Raw genomic sequence first — 13042 nt, 5'->3', positions numbered from 1 at the left:
ACTAAGCGCATCGACAACTACGTTCGCCTTCCCTGGGTGGTATAGGATTTCGCAGTCGTAATCCTTGACTAATTCTATCCACCTGCGCTGCCTCATGTTGAGCTCCTTCTGCGTAAAGAAGTATTTTAAACTCTTGTGGTCCGTATAAATCTCGCACCGTTCTCTGTAAAGATAATGGCGCCAGATTTTCAATGCAAAGACCACCGCTGCCAACTCCATATCGTGAGTTGGTTAGCGTTGTTCATACTCCTTTAACTGACGTGAGGCGTAAGCTATCACCTTGTCGTTTTTGCATCAACACGCATCCCAATCCTAGCTTTGATGCATTGCATTTAGACAACGAACTTATCGTCGGGTGTCGGTACACTAAGTACTGGTGTTGAGCAAAGCTTATCTTTAAGCAACTGGAAGCTTTCTTCACACTTATCGTTCCAGTTAAACTTTTGTTGCTTCCGGATCAGGTTGGTGTGTGGAGTGGCTATCTTAGAAAAGCCCTCTACAAACTTCCTATAATAACCTGCTAGCCCTAAGAAGCTTCTTACCTCTGACGCGTTCTTTGGTCTAGGCCGATCCTTCACGGCCTCTACCTTTGATGGATCTACTGCAACTTCGTCTTTCGATATGATGTGCCCGAGGAACGCCACTTGCGAAAGCCAAGATTCGCATTTCTTGAACTTGGCGTAGAGTTTATGCTCCTGCAATCGCGTCAAAATCATCCTCAAATGTTCCTCGTGCTCTACTTCATCCTTGGAGTATACTAAGATATCGCCGATGAATAGCACGATGAATTTATCTAAGTAATCCTTGAAGACCCTATTCATTTAGTCCATAAACGCGGCTGGTGCGTTAGTAATACCACAAGTTATAACCAAGAACTCGTAATGTCTATAACGAGTCCTAAAGGCTGTCTCAGGGTCCTAAAGGCTGTCTTAGGAATATCTTCTCCCTTTACCTTGAGCTGATGATATCCGGACCATAGATCAATCTTTAAGAATACCGTCGCTTTCGGAGTTGATCAAACAAATCGTCAATTCGAGGTAGCGGGTACTTTGTTCAGCTCATGATAGTCTATGCACATTCGCATACTTCCGTCCTTCTTCTTCATGAATAGTACCGAAGCTTCCCATGGTGAATGGCTTGGCCTAAGTCGAGGAGTTCTTGTAGTTGCGTCTTTAACTCCTTGAGTTCCGTGGGTGCCATCCGGTATGGTGCCTTAGAGATAGGCTCGGTGCCTGGTACTAATTCTATCGTGAAGTCTATCTCTCGAGTTGCCGGCAATCCTGGCAAGTCATCGGAAAATACCTCTGGAAATTCTTGTATAACTCGAACATCTCCATCCTTAAGTGGCGTCTCCCTTTCCACGTTCGTGATGCTGGCTAAGAGTGCTTGACATCCTTTCTCTATCCTTTGTTGAGTTTTGAGAGATGACACTAACGGGGTGCGTAATCCTGAAGTTTGTCCCATGAAGCATCGTCTCTGGCCGTCAGGAGTCTCGAACATCACCTTCTTGCGTTTGCTATCGATTGTTGCGCCATGCCGTGCTAGCCAATCCATGCCTAGTATGACGTCGAAGTCTTTGATCACCAGCTCTATCAGGTCTCCTTCTAGTTCCTTGTCCTCAACCTTGATTGGTACGCCTTGTACTATTCGTGATGATAGAAGTACTTTGCCCGAAGGCAACTCGGTTACAAGCCTAGTTCTAAATCTTTCACTAGGTTTGTCTAGTTTTTCTATCATTCCTAACGAGATATACGAGTATACTGCTACCAATCAAGCGATACTAGAACATATACTATCGAGGATAGGATCTGACCTGTAAATGCTTGTTACTAGCATGGGTTCCTCCTTGGGTCAAGGCAAAGACTTTGGTCTGGAACCATCGTTTAATCCTTCTTCTCCTCATTAACATTCATCTGAATCCTTTCTACTTCTATTGCCGTTTCTAGAACATTGGCATAGGTAGTGGTTCCCAGGTTTGCTAACTTAACCCCTAATTCCATCTTTGGTCTAAGTCCTCTGACGAACTTGGTCAACCTCGTAAAGTCGGTTGGGACCAACTCTGGTGCAAACTTGACTAATCTGTTGAACTGACGAGCATATTCTTCTATCATTAGCGATGACTATCGAGGTGTAAAACTTCTTGTGGAACGGCTCCACAAATCTTGTCCATATCATGGTGGTGACATCGTTAGTCTGCTGAACTAAGTCCCACCATATTCTGGCATCCTTCCTGAGTAATGACGAGATGCAGGATATGCGGTCCGTATTACTGAGGTTCATGTGCGTAAGAATTGGCTCCACATTCCTTAGCCACTCTTTTACCTCAAAGGGGTCTATAGCCCCTTCGAAGTTTGGAGCGTGCTGCTTGTGGAACCTTTCATACACTGACTCCATATTCGGTACTAGATGTGGCGCGTAGTTCGTCACTGGCCATCCCCCATATGGACCAACTTGTTGGGGTGCTAGGGCCATTTGTTGTAGCTGCGGCTGCGGTTGCGGCGGAGGCTGAGGCTGAGTCTGCGCCTGTTGACGTTGTTGCTGCAAGAGTTCCTCGACTTGTTGTCGCCGTCTAGCGATTTCCGCGGTGTTGTTAGCTGGCGATGTCGGTGCGTTGCGGCTAGTAGTAGCACGTACTCCTCTTCTGCGAACTGGAGGGCATCATTGGTCGTTGGAACAACGTTGGAGGCGTTTCCGCTGGTGCGTACAAATCTTCGGAGCGACATCTTCACCAAAAGTTCTAACAGTCGAGAACTTGTTAGAACTTACCCTAATAGGCTCTAAGGCAAAAACTTATTCTAAAACAAACATATCTCGGACCTATTTATTATGACTTCTTATGAAAAATTATATAGGTCTTTATTTATTATTAGAGTGGGTTTCTATACTTAGAAAAACAAGTCATCTTTATTTTCTAAGTGTGTTTCTAATCTTCCTATATGACTTAATTCTCAGGCTCGAAACTTATCTTTGTTCCAAAGTTAACCATATTGAGGGAGGGCTGGGATCAGTAAAATCGTTCCCACTACTATGGCCCCCTAACTCTCAATAAGGAAACCAGGTTCATTGATTTGTATCCACCCTCACCGAACTCAGTCATTATTCATTTTATTTAGTATTTATTATGATTGTGAAAAATAAAAATCAAACTCACACATGATATTCAAATAGCATGTTTATTCATTTGGAAAAACAATTTCACTTATTACAATCAAAATAAATAAAACAAACACTAAAAACTTCTAATCTAAAAATCGGGATCTTCTACATCTGATCCGTCATCTAACATATCATCATCTATTTGCTCATAATCATCATTATCATGTGCATCGAAACGTCCCCTAGGAAGGTTGGTGAGAATCCTATGTTTTTGCTCATTTGTGAATTGAAACTCAAATTTTGCGGTGAACCTAACTAAGAGGAAATAGTATCTCATCGCTAATGGTAATTCATCCTCCTCATGCATTTCTTCCCATATTTCTTCTAAAGTTGCTATTACAGGATGGAAATATTTAAATAGCCTAATCACTAGTACATATTGTTCGGTTGATCTTAGCATTATTTGCTTAGCCTCTTGAAGGCCACCTATCTCTTGGTGAAACAAAAGCAACCTTCGAGTGATCCTTTCTAATGCTCCTACAGTGTTTCTTGGCTCCCTTATTCTTTTTAAAGCCTTAATGGCTCGGATATCTTGGTAGGTTAAAGCTCCATTCATTCTTAACTGAAAACATAAACACTAAAGGTGTTAGCTATACACATAAGTAACATAACTAGTAACTTAAACACTTACTTGGCAGTCCGATTCAGAGCTTTGAGCGTATGTATCGAGGAGAACTTCATGTGAAGGAACCGTTGCTCTGATACCAACTGTAATGACCCACTAATCTAGTCTATTTGGACCATTAACGAAACTATACATAAAACTTACATTTTTACGAAAATACCATAATTTTATTGAGTAACTTGTAAAAATAAGAGTTACATACAAATAAATAGAATACTAAGAAGGATTTGGGATCCCATTGTCTTTAAAAACAAAACATGATTTAAATGAAAAGAATTACATAAGAAAATGCGGAAAATACATATAAAACCATAAAAGTTAAAATGAGACTACATCCTCGAATCGAATAACGCTCGGCCCCTTGACTCCATTCACCATCGATACACATCCTCTAAGCGTCACAAATCTTTCCGCCTCTAAAGCTATTTTCCTGCACATAAACATAAAGGAATGAGCCTAATGCCCAGCAAGGAAAAATCTAACACATGGTCATACACATCAATTTCATAATAACGTAAAGACATATCATAACACATAATACACTTATTATAATGGCCATTATTACTTGGGGTCCCATAGACTAAACAAGCTTATGCCCATGAGATTAGTGGGGTCCTACCAGCTAAATAGGCATATGCCCACAATCTTTTTGGGGTCTTGTTAGTCAAATAGGGCATAAGCCCAAGCCTACAAACATACACATTAACATAACACATAAGATAACATAAACATAAACATAAACATATAGATTCTAGCTTATTTTCCTTACCAAAGTTACCGGGATATAATGGACTGAGTTGGGACTTTTGGAACACTCCTAAAACCATAATGAACAAGAGTGAGTTGAAAGAAGGAAAGAGATGAAAAGGAAATGGGAAGACTAAACCATTGAAAGTCACACTTACCAAACTTATGTGCTTCAAGAACTTAGATCCCCTAACCAAAATGAAGATTAAGGTTAGAGATTGAGTAGAAGACTATGAGGAAGAAAATAACATGATACAGAAATGAACTAGAGTTTTGGTTACCTCAAAGACTTGTAAGATAAATCTACACCACAACCGAAATACTATAGAATCTTACTTCCCAAAGTGTTTGATAAGCTTATGATGATTAAGCTTATGACTTTCCCACCCAAGTGTTTAACTCTCACACTCTCCTAGCACTTGCAGCTTCTGAACTTAGAGTAAAAGGTGAATAATGGCTGGGTACTAGTTCCTATTTATAGAGTGTGGGAATGAAAGTATCTTGATTTTACTTGAATAAAAATAATGGCTTTTTAGGTGAAAATCATTTGAATAATCGTTCAGCAGAGGCTGAAGACTCGTTCAAAAGATGCTGGACTGTTGAAGGAGTTTGAATGGCTGAAAGGAAATGAATTCAAAAGAGTTTGAATTTATGCTGGAGGAGGCGATATATCGCCCCTTGTAGGCGATATATCGCCTGGGCTAGTATGCCCGAGGTGACCGTGCATCGTCTCGTGTTTTCCGTATCTACGTGCTGCGATATATCGCCCCCTATAGCTGCGATATATCGGCATACGCTGAATAATTAAACACGAAATTACACATTTTTAGCTAAGTTTGAATGGAGTAAACAGCCTTGACTAAGCCCTCAATGTATTCAAAGCTGCTGACTGACCCTATAACATTCAAACTTTACTCCTTATTAAATTTAATCCTAAAAAATACTTAATCCTTAATCACCATTCATAACATGTGCTTAAAATCCTATTGGTTGATGTCTAAACCTTATAATATAATAAATATAATCCTTAATATCAGTCACATTAATCAAACCTTAGGTTATACTTAATATTCTTAAACTATAGGTTAAGCTTAGAAAATCTATAAGTACTACTATGAGTGTCCAAATAATTCCCGGTCTGAACCAAAAATCCACAGTTACAAAGATAATGCTATAAATACTATCATACTATTATCTATCTTAGCTAAGTAAAGTTCTTGGACTCTACAGTGACAGACCAAAAAGCTTGTTTAGACTATGACCCCAAAATCTCATCCAACAGTCTTAGCCTTGGTAGCTTTTGGGGCCTATTCTTAATAGCCGGCGTTTCTTCATTATTTGCACTCATAATCTTTGCAATTACTTTCCTTCATGAGCACAAGCAAATCTTATTGGATTCCCATGATTCGGTTGGAAGAAGAATTGGAGACATTTTCAAAAGCTTTGACCAAAAAGACCTCACCTTCCATACTTTTAACAAGAGTAATAGTAATCAACTCAATAATGGTGGATATGGTACAGACATCATGGACTTAACATCTAATAATAATACCAACTGTCCTCCGAGTCCATCAACTACTAATTATACAGCCTCAAACTCCCCAATCTCAATGGGAGAGCAAGGAACAATACCATTTTCTAGTGCTCAGCATATTGTCTAAATGAATTAAGATTAGATTACTAAGTTATTAACTACTAGTCACAACTAATTAAAAATTACTTATGTTTTTCCTATTGTGTAATTATAATATATATAGGGGAATTCTCCTATAGGGGCTTCATTTTACGCCCTACCGATAGGGCTCTCAGTGTTCTCAACCCTTGAACAGTTATCGGCGCGATTTTTTTTATGACTGTGTATATTGTAGCTATTTAGAGCATTCTGCAAATTTTCAGAAAATTCCGAATAGTTTACACACTACAAGAAAAAATACTTTTAATAACACCGAAAATGTGTTATCAAAACATACGATAACACTTTCTGATGTGTTAAGACCGACTATGTTATCGTAGGTCAGGGTACTTTACATAACACTTTATCAGTGTCATACATATGTGTTATTGTACTGTCAACGATAACACACTTTCTGTGTTATTTTAATATATAGATAATTGTTTAATTATGTTATTTATAGTCGATTATATAACACATTTCAATACTTATAAATTTGTGTTATACTACACTTTAGTATAACACTTTTTTTGTGTTATACTACACTTTAGTATAACACATCATTTGTGTTATATAATGAAGTATGCATAACAAAATTCTTTACTTATAAAAAATGTTATTGTAATAGATATTATAACTCATTTTTTGTATTATTTTAATAATTAGATAAGTTTAAATTCTCATTATATATTCATTTATATAACACTAATTTATTCTATTATATTTTTATTTTTTATTTATATAATTAAAATTAGCTTTCTAATATATACTAACATCATCAAATAAACTTGATTTTCAAATAACAAAAAGTAAAAACATTCAACATTGTATTAACAATCCACAAATTAGTTTAAAATATTCAAACTGTCAACAAAATGTTCTTTAAGTATTCAAGTATTCTTAAATATTCAACATATTGAAAAGTTACTATAACAAGAAACTTGGAGAGTATTGTCTACTATAACATCCTCCAACTCTCACTCTTGCTTTGGCTCGTTCTCTCCATTTCCCATTCCAACTGTTTCATAGAGCTTCACAGTTTCTGCCAAGGAAATAAGCAGCCACAAAAGTCTTTTTTTAAAAATACTTCAAGAAACTATGCTACAAAAAAAAAAGTTATGCAAAATAATACAACTTCACATATATTCCTAATGGAATTCCTCTAGACTGTTGTAAGAGTGAACTTTAGAATTGAGTGCTCTATATGTCAAAAACTCTTAAAAGATTACACTATGTATATAAATAGATTCAACAAGGGGAAAGAAGGAGTAATTTAGCAGCATTGGACTGGGCTTAAATTTATATATAGGATATGTAGAATGTGGTTTCACAAATTCTCAATCTCATGCTTCTTTGGCCTAACCACATCATATATCTGAAACAATTGTTGCTTTAGGCCTTTTCCAAAATATGAAAGGCAATATTTGAACAACTATTAGTAAGCTGGAAAAACAAGTTAACAAGCAAAAATGTGTTAAACTAAAAACAGTCACTATTCCCAGGCCAATCATAACAAAACACTCAACATGCTATCAAAATTTAATCATCCAACTGTATCTTCAAAACCATTGATGTAACATACCTAACTTAGATCCTTACACTACTACAAAAAAGGATTTTTAGGACTAGTATTGCGAGTCCTAAAAAAGTTTTTAGGACTTGCGGGGCGCGAGTCCTCTATTTGAGAGCCTTAAAAACTAAGGTTTTTTAGGACTCACGTTGCGAGTCCTAAAAAATCTGGTTGAATGCCTTTAATTAAGTTTTGAGGACTCGCATTGCGAGTCCTAAAAGAACATTTGCGAGTCCTAAAAAATCTGGTGCGAGTCCTAAAAAATCTGGTTGAGTGTCTTTAATTAAGTTTTTAGGACTCCCATTGCGAGTCCTAAAAAATCTGGTTGAGTGCTTTAAGTAATTTTTTAGGACTCACTTTGCATGCCCTTAAAAGTAATTTTTTTTTAAAAAAATGGAGCTACAATTTTCATTTTGATTTAGAAAAAATATATCTCTTTGAGTGTCCAAAATGTATTATATATGTTAGATTTCTAAAATATCAAAAGAAAATACAACAAAATAATTTTTTATTAATTACTCAAAAATATCATTCCAGTATTTAGTCTTCTCGACTTACAAAATCATATTACATGATAGTTTATACTATAGTCAAATTCTACCATCACCAAATATTAAACAAGAAATGTATACAAAGTTAGTGAAATATAATTTTGATTCTAAAAGCTTCAACTATCATTGTTGTCTAGTATTGCGCTAAAGAAATGCATCTCAATATAGACCTGCACATTGTAAAAAAGTTCTTTAATTATTAGCTTCATCAAACTTTTCAAAAGAAATGCATAATCTGACTAAGCAAAGCTCAACATCAATTAACAGAAATATACTACATGAAAATTTAACAAAAAAATAGGTTACAAAAAAAAACATATTACATGAAAATTAAAACATAGTAAAATACACATCTTGCACTGAAAATAGAAGAAAAAGAGAAAAGCCAACATGTCACCTAAACATTATTATCAACATTATAAAAAATAAAAAAATTTCAGCATAAAATAAGTACATCATCAAATGCTCACGTTTAATTTAATAGATTAAAGAAAAACAATAACAAAAAGAACTAATCCAAGAGGATTCATCAAATGCATGTAAATTGATTAGAAGTAATTTGAAATCTTTGATGCAATTGAAAAATCAAAATGTCAACTAAGGAGATTCATGCAAAAGCTAAACCTGTTGTTATTCCTCACGCAAGCCAAATCAATCTTAACAAATAACATCAAAACATGGATTACAAATTATAGAAAAAGAATAACAAATACTGATGTTTAGACAAATAAAAGGTTCACTAAACAAAAGCATAAAACTTGTTGCCATGGCAAATATAATTAATCAACATTCCAAACTTTCAAAAAGATTGTTTATGAAAACAACACTCCCAGTATTTTAAAGAATTTCAAAACAATACAGTGAAGATTCTAAATAAATATGAGAAGGTTCCCATTCATTTTACTTATGTAAGGCACAATAGGAAGAGAGTGTAACATGTTATATTGTATTACCATGCTCAGGGGATGCTTAAGTCTCCTAGGGGCTTTTTGAGTATTGTAAAGTGAGTTTGGCTACTTACAACATTGCCATTCGGTTAGGGCTTAGTTTTTGCTGCTAAGAGTTTGTCTAAGGCTTGTAATAGGGGACAACTAAAAAAAATAAAATGAAATCTAGATCAAAAGAAAATTCAAATTTATCACTCTGCAACTAAAACTAAAATAATACATAATTAAATTCCCCTAATGGCTACCTTGAATCCAAATAAATGTATATTATCAAACAATAAATAACTAAATAGATAATATTTATAGGTGGTACATGAAAAAGCCAGTGATTATAATCAACTGCATATTAACACAAACAGTGCATGCCCCAATAAAACTTATCCTAGATTCTTTTGATACTAGGTCCTACAGCCAAGCCACACATAAATAAGGTAGGAAATTCTAGATTAGTGTAATTATATATATGTCCTTTGTAGATCACCATAATAGGATTACATGTAATGAAAACCTCATCCATGTTGAATGTCCAATTAAAGCAATATGACCAAATAAGGAGTGTCCAGTACATATATGCTAGGCTGATGAACAATTTGTACCCAAAAAACAAAATAGTTTTGAATAAAATTCAAGGAACTAGAATCTAAAACTTTTCATTAGGAGATATAAATATCTTAAAATGCATATAACCTAAACATGAATCCTAAGAGTAAAGCATGTTTATGCACCCTCAATTTTTCTTGACAATAGAAAGGAAATCAAACACAAAAACTACTTCACCTTGAAACCAGCGATATCTTGAGTAACACCAGGCAGAGGACCTACTGTTGCTCTCTTATTCTTCCCTTGCACTTGGTAAACAAAACTCAACAAAATAATTTTTGGGTTCAACTTAAATATCATTCCAGACAAAATCTTAATTACATCTTACTAGGAAAGTAAGAGGACACAATTTGATGAATGAAATTAATCAAAGCAGATTCTCATTCATTTATTATCAAATTGCCTTTTACTTTATTAAAAAAAATATTAGGGTTGTTCTTTGAATTTATCATAATTAGCAAGTGAAGAATTAATTATCAGGATCTTGGTTTATCATATAAACCAACAGTGGTGGGTGAAGAAAGGTATTGGATTCTTTACGTGGTGCATAGCTACTTTTTATTTTTATTCTGTAATTGTTTAGTTGCATTACTCTTGATTGAATTAAGACGCTAGAGGTAGAGCTAGCTTCCACTAACAGGGTCAACAAACATCATCACCCTGCCGTTTCATATTTCCACACAAAATTAAGTACAAAAAAATCTATAGAAAATTGGACAGCTTATCCCCTAATTTACTAGCCTAGCCATCTATCACAATCAACACCAACATGTCAAACAAATCAAAAAGCACACAGGTTTTCATCCATATATCACCGCAACACACAAAATTATCAGAACCTACTTCACTAAGACATGAAAGTTCTCAATCTTCCGTTATCACCGTAGCACACAGAATTCCCATAACCTACTTCACTACGGATGAATATCTAAGATATTCAAACTCCACTAAAGTAATACAGTTATCATTCAAAATTGTAAAATATTGATTTTTTTTTAAAACTAAATCAAATACAACACACCTCTTGCAATTAGTTACCAATCCAATATTAAGAACTTGTCAGCGTAAGTATATAATAAAGGTCAACCACAGAATATTAAACCACGAATCAGCAGACCAATCTAGTTCATTTAAAGTGTTTAAAATTTTGGAAGCTCTTTTAAGTTACTTAAAGTATCAATAAAATAACAAATAGTTTTTTTTTATTTGAAAAAGATAACCTATAAATTTTAAATGAAGAAATATTAGGAAACACTCATTTATTTAAGTTGTAATTAGAAAATTGCACATGTGTATTGGTTTTTATTTTTTTAATCATATTTTAAGTTTTTAAATCAAAAGTATATTTATTTGTATATTAAAACTTTAAATTATATAATTACCCTATACTATAATATGAAATTATTACCCTATATTAAAATATGAAATTATAATATTATAACTTAGTAATTGAAATAAGAAAAAGATACACTTTGTAATTGAAATGATATCATTTTATTAGTAGAAACACCTATATTTGAGTTCGATTACTGGTTTTCAAGAGTGTTGAGAGAACATTAAGGTTTCTACTAGGAAGACATTGAGTGTTTTATAATTGTAATGAGAGCCTAGTTCATCTTGTACTATGTGAGATTAGTGGATTAGGCAAAGGGAAATACCACATACAATCTGACCGAATTAAGTAAATCTTGGTGTGTTGTGTTCTTGTTCCCTTTCTTCCTTCTTGTTATGTTTTTGAGCTCATTTGATTTATAATTACTAGATAGATTAAACCAATCTAATCCATGAAGGTTTATTACATGAAACACTAAAAAGTAGGCAAGTCAAATAATTTCAATTAGCTTAAGGTAAGAAAAAGATTATACTAGTACTACCTAATAAGAACACTCTAATATTTCAAGCAATAAATTGGTTGGAGCATAACACTAAAATTGACCAAAATGAACAACATAACATAGTAATTGAATGGACCAATAGGTAGATTACAAAAAAAGCCAACCATCACAGTCAGGTTAACCCAAGAGATTGAAACTAAATAAAGATAAACAACTAGATTTTGTGTCCCAACTCCTAATTTGGAAGAAGTAAATAAAGATTAAAACTCAAGTAAAAAGTATTTCTTTCAAATAAATATAAATACCCTTGCACATATTATATGTGTGTTTCATTGTATGTCTTAAATCTTGCTAAAAATCATAAATTTCAACCACAGAGAAAAAAAAAATCATCAGCCAAATTTTTTTAAAGAATACAAAAAGTACATGTTTTTATTTATTGTAAATCACTAAAAAAAAAATGTGTTTTGAGTTGTCCCAATAGAATTTACCTATACAAGAAAATAATTAAAGATAACATGCTAGTGAAAAATGAGGGTAACTGAGAATAAAAGATCAATAAATATATACTAAGAGGCTGCACAGACGGTAAAAAAAAAACACTTTAGTTCACCAGTTAACCAAATGACCAAAACTAAGATAACTGCTTAATTTTTTGCACAAAAGCACAACACACCCAAAGATGAATAAAACTTCACCATAAAGCTATATAACCACACTACCTCAACAAGACTGCCATTTAATTTAATATTATTATTTGAATGAAGAGCTAAGTTCTTACAGAAGATCATCAAGCTCAACACAGTACATATTCTAAAGACAGAACTAGTCTTGTATAGTAAAGTTGTTACCTCCTCAAGTTTAATTGTTCCAGCAACAGTGACCAAACTCTCATGTCCTTGCCTCTGGTCCATTACTGTATGGCCCAATGCGACACTCTCCATAATGAAATCCAAATTATCTACGGATGACACATTATCAATCGTAGCTGCCAGATGTTCACTATCTTTCAAAAGTGCATCCAAATAGCGAGTCAATTCTCCCTTGGTAACCCCAAATTCTTTCAGGCAACGAACCTGAAACAACACAAGCATGATTAGCCTCACTACAAAAAACTTTAACCAAGTAAATGGCACCAGATTATTTGTGTCATCAATTAAACAAAAGCTCCTTTGCTCATTGTGCAGGGGGGAAAAAGGGATTGTAATGAATAAAAATATTCAAGAGAGAGAGAGAGAGAGAGTAAATTCATCATCTACAAAAGGACCAAAATGTACATTCTGATGAAACTGATGTTCAGACAACTATAAAAAAAGTAAGTACTTGTGTTTTGAGTTGA

The 13042-nt window shown here is 34.3% G+C and overlaps 1 long non-coding RNA gene across 1 annotated transcript; it reads right to left on the bottom strand.

The window, feature by feature from the left end:
• Positions 1–8261: 8261 nt before the first annotated feature.
• On the bottom strand, positions 8262–10286 carry LOC133805834 (uncharacterized). The gene is made up of 2 exons (XR_009879005.1): positions 10046–10286; positions 8262–8491 (listed from the first exon to the last, which is right to left on the bottom strand). It is a non-coding gene; the product is annotated as an uncharacterized LOC133805834 (long non-coding RNA).
• Between the last annotated feature and the right edge of the window lie 2756 nt (positions 10287–13042).

The sequence above is a fragment of the Humulus lupulus genome, chromosome X (genome assembly GCF_963169125.1).
Source record: "Humulus lupulus chromosome X, drHumLupu1.1, whole genome shotgun sequence".
In the NCBI taxonomy this organism is placed as follows: domain Eukaryota; kingdom Viridiplantae; phylum Streptophyta; class Magnoliopsida; order Rosales; family Cannabaceae; genus Humulus; species Humulus lupulus.
The sequence above is the reverse complement of the archived record's forward strand: the minus strand, read 5'-3'. Positions and strand labels throughout refer to the sequence as shown.